This window comes from Solanum tuberosum, unplaced genomic scaffold, assembly GCF_000226075.1.
Source record: "Solanum tuberosum cultivar DM 1-3 516 R44 unplaced genomic scaffold, SolTub_3.0 scf00129, whole genome shotgun sequence".
NCBI lineage: Eukaryota > Viridiplantae > Streptophyta > Magnoliopsida > Solanales > Solanaceae > Solanum > Solanum tuberosum.
The window spans coordinates 1,296,101-1,300,891 of NW_006239057.1; the positions used below are offsets into that span (position 1 = coordinate 1,296,101).

The 4,791-nt window shown below is 29.6% G+C and overlaps 1 non-coding gene across 1 annotated transcript; it reads left to right on the plus strand.

The window, feature by feature from the left end:
• Positions 1 to 1,365: 1,365 nt before the first annotated feature.
• On the plus strand, positions 1,366 to 1,437 carry TRNAG-UCC (transfer RNA glycine (anticodon UCC)). Its single transcript has one exon. It is a non-coding gene; the product is annotated as a tRNA-Gly (tRNA).
• The last annotated feature ends 3,354 nt before the right edge of the window (positions 1,438 to 4,791 follow it).

The window sequence follows — 4,791 nt, forward strand, 5'->3', positions numbered from 1 at the left end:
CAATAAGGATTTTTTTTCAATTAAAATTGAATTATTTCCTTAAATTTTAATACTTTTTCCTTGTGGAATAAGATTTCCTTATATTTTAATACCTTTTTCCTTTGTGGAATAAAGTTTTCTTAAATTTTAATACATTTTCCTTTTGGAATAAAGTTTTCTTTCTCTATAAATAGGAGACTCATTTACCCAAATTATATCACAATATTATTAAAAATAGAATCTCTATAAATCATTGTTTTTTTAAAAAAAATTACTATTCAAAGTTTGGACCCCTTCATAAAATTCCTGGCTACGCCACTGTGGATAAGTACAGATAATATCTAAGATCATAAGGATTTAAATCCAAATGGTAATGGTATTGGCATTGTCAAGTTCCTTAGAGGCAAAACATTTCTCATTATCGACAATATGTAGTTTTAATTGAGAAGATTTAAAGGATCGCGCCTGATGTGAACAAAATAATCATCTTGATCAACGCTGATAATAAAGAAGTTGCTATGAATAGATTGAGAAATGAAGTATGCACTTCTCTGTTTTCGACTCTGTTCTAACTTTTTACTTTGGTTTATTTCATGTCATAAGGTCTGTGTACACTCTATTCTCCCCAGACTTCACTTGTTTGATTTCATTAGTTATATTGTTGACATAGTTTTTCACATTTTTGTAAATTCTGCTGCTAATACTACTTTTGATGAAAGGTAAATCGCGAATTTCATAAACTGTTGTATCCTTCTTATGTATCTTTTGTGCCTGCAAAAAAGTTATATATAGTGAAATTTTGATGAACTTGTAGGTATGATGTTGCACTTGGTATAAACACCGGTGGACCTAGCCGTATGATGAATTTTGCAAAACAATGCCATAAGTTAAAGCTTTTCCTCCATATATCCACAGGCAAGTAAATATAGATCATGAGCAGTAGATATTCATTTATTGACGTAACTGGTAAAGTTGTTGTCATGTGACCAGGAAAGTCACGGGTTCAAGCATTTAGAATTGTTTCGTTTTCTTTCTTCGTTTTAGCAATGTGATTTATAACATTGCAATGTAAGTCTATCACTAATGAATGACAAATCGATAACTCGTGATGTCTTGTATATTTGATAATACAAATAGTACAGCATGTTCAAGAGAGTAATGTTGTTTTTGAAATCTTAGAATAATTTGTTGCATTTGAGCTTATGAAGCATTTAGAATTACGAGTACGTTGCTCAGACTCTTCAAAAATGATGTCGTTATACTCTTGTTGGATCCTCCAAAAAATGCAATTCTATACTATTTAAAGGATCACACTGTCCATGATGTCCTTTCAAGGCAAAAATATTACTTGATTAAAATACAATTTGTTGAAATACTTATCAATAAGCGTTTGTAGTCCAACGGTTAGGATAATTGCCTTCCAAGCAATAGACCCGGGTTCGACTCCCGGCAGACGCATTTTTAGTTTTTGGCTTAATTTGTTGCATACACGCCCCCTCGGCTCTCGACCACGTATATTATAAGTTGAATCTATTTGTTTTTTTTTTTATGTGTGTTCTTCTTTATATTTTGAATCTCGTTAGAGCTCCACCATTGATAGCTAGATAATCCTCGTGCATATCTTGGTTTCCTTAGTGTGTTGACCTTAGTAACCAAATATAACATGCTTGATCATTTCTTAATCAACAAATATGTTTCCTAGAAATGTTTTTTTTTTCCAGTTTTGTATCCGGTGTCCGATACTCACATTGAAGCTTGACTATATCTAAATTCGCACCACGTAGGGCACCCTACCAAGAATTTTTCATATCCAAGGTTTCAACTCGAGATCTCTGATTAAGAGATGAGCAATCTCATCCACGGTACCACATCTTTTGGTGGCGTAGCTTAGAAATATTAGGAATTTGGGCTGTAGTACTACTAGCTATGATAAGGGTCCACAGAGCAGCCCATATCTTTATTTCTACTTGGCCCAAGACCAATACTGATCTGGATCTGGCCTGAGACAGTAGGTGGGCCATTATATTCTAGGTTCATAAAGCCCTTTCCAGCTGGTGGGCGGCATTTTTAGGTATCTTGTCTTGTACTAGTAGTCGTAGTATTGCTTCAATAATTTTTTTTGTATTTTGATTTCTATTTGTATTTGTCGTTTCTTGTATTTCAACTATCGTATTAGTTTCATGTAATTACCATTCAAAAGGCTTTGTTATGCTTCAACTTCCGACTACACTAAACATGTTATTATTGTTGTTTAGCAAAAAACTCACTAGTTTCGTTAAAATCTTATATTATGCCAAAAAAATTAGAGTAAATTTTAGGTTTAGCAAACATAAAAATTATATTTGTATGTTATAGCTATAGTTTGCATAATTGCGCTTAATAGCAAACTTTATGTTTGCTATGGAGCATCAGATTTGTATAAATCGTTGGCAGGCCTCTTGTTTGTATAAAAGTGCAGCTATTATATATGTATATCGGTTAGATGATTGTATATATGTAACTACTATGTATATGTTTCAATGATTGTGTTTGTATATCTGCATAAAATTTGAATTTGTATACAATTGAATCGAAATAAACATTTGTATATCAAATCTCTCTCTCTCTCGCTTTATACAACACAAATTATAATTATAAGTGTATAGGACGAAAATATATGTATTTGTATTTGTATATACAGTTTTCTCTCGCTTTATACAAACACAAACACAATTTATACATTTGTATTTGTATAAAGTGAGAGAGGCAAGGGAGAGTGGCGAGCGAGATTCTCTGAGGAGAGAGGTGAATGGCAAGTGTTTGCTATGGATAACAATTAAATGAAACTGTTGTTATAACATTTAATTTGAATTAATAGTTTGCTATTTTATACAATTTTCCCAAAAAACTACTCAATATGTGTAAATAATTTATATAAATATCACTAAGCTGACTTTTTTAAAATGCAAAATTCATAAATCAAAATCATTATTCCACCTCGGCTAACGATATCAAATATTATCTTCGTTTATCATATTGTTATTACCGGAAATAGTCAAATTCCACTAAAGAAATCATTTTAATAAAACATGTTACATCACTTGATCATATTGTAAATAACTATAGAGTTGAAAAAAATTGCTTATTCATTTTATTTTTTGTAGCTTTAGATAACAAAGTAAAAAACATCATGATGTAAATCTGGTATAACTAAAACATGTGACACATGAACCATATTTATCTTATCTTAAATAATCCAATCATTTAGTTTTGACTCTTTAAAGAATATGTCTCATTTTGTTACCAATTGTATTTAACAAGCAATTCAACTTTTGGTTGCTTTTATAAGTCACTTTAATATGATTTTTTATTTGGCTCTTTGTTCTTTGGATGATCTTGAAGTTGCACAATATTAGTATTACAAAATATTGCTTCATTTATCTAATTTTATGTAACATGTTTTTCCTTTTAACTCTTTAGATTCAAATTTATTAGGTATACTTACTATAGTACAACGTTAAAATTGTCCTTGAATTATGAAAAAATGACGCAATTAACTTAATTTATCATCTGTTAAAAAAGTGTGTAGTCTCCAGTAGGCAGAGTTAGAGCTCCGTCTATGAATTTGGCATAACTTACTATTTTGTATCTCTAATGCTCCCTCCGTTTAAAAAAGAATGATCTCCTTTCCTTTTTAGTCTGCTTTAAAAAGAAAGACCTCTTTCCTTTTTTGGTAACATTTTAATTTCAGCTTTCCACGTGACATGTTTAAAGCCACAAGATTGAAGGGTAATTTAGTACATTTGACATAATTTTAATTTAGGATCACAAGATTCAAAAGTCTTCTTTATTTTCTAAAAACTTCGTGTCAAGTCAAACCAGATCACTCTTTGTGAAATGAAGGGAGTACTTAAATTTAAGGGCAAATTCGACCATTTGTATCCCTAATACTTAAATTTACTTAGATTTATACAACAAAATGTGTTACATGATAACATTGCACTTGCTGCATGGAAAAACATATTCAGTATCAATGACTTTATATATATAGCTTTAATTAGTGTTGAAAAAACAGTGCACTTTTTTGCTGGTCATTGACATTGGGGTCTGAGCTCATTGGAAAAAAATTAAAACTTTGGAATAATGTTCAAATACTTGTGACTAGAAACAAACAAAAAAAATGAAAAAATATTTTAATAATAATGTAAACTATTTTAAAACTATTCAAATATATAGTTCTAATAATTAATCTTGTATTCCTATTTCGTGTTGAAATAAGGCTCTAATAAAGAGATCTGATTAATTGTTGAATTGAATAAAATAATCCTATAAATATTTTTTACACCTTGTTCTTCAGGATGACTCACTTTCTTTTTGAGTCAAATTTATCGCATAAAACTTGCCTAATACGATTTACATCTTCTATGTGATTTGCAAGCTATTTATCCGTATTATTTTCTTAAAAAAAGTCTATGATTAAATACTTTTCCCATGTAATGCTTTTCCCTAGTTATATTTCTTTATTGTCTCTATCAATAAATTTTTTTTAAAAAAAAATTGTCCATTTCTTTAGTGTATGTCATTCTTTTGGTTTTCTAGAGAAGTATGGAGAATGACCTATATTTTGCTTGTCAATTTAATCTTAAGAATTTTTGTATTTTTTTTTTTGGGGTGATGTAACGTTACAAGTGACTTTTCTACATAACATAATAATAGTAAATATAATATTATTATTCAAAAGAAGGATATAACTTTATAGTTATCCATTGAGACTTAAAATAATGTGATTGATTTTAAATCATAGTTATCGCAATAGTGAAAATCCTATTATTA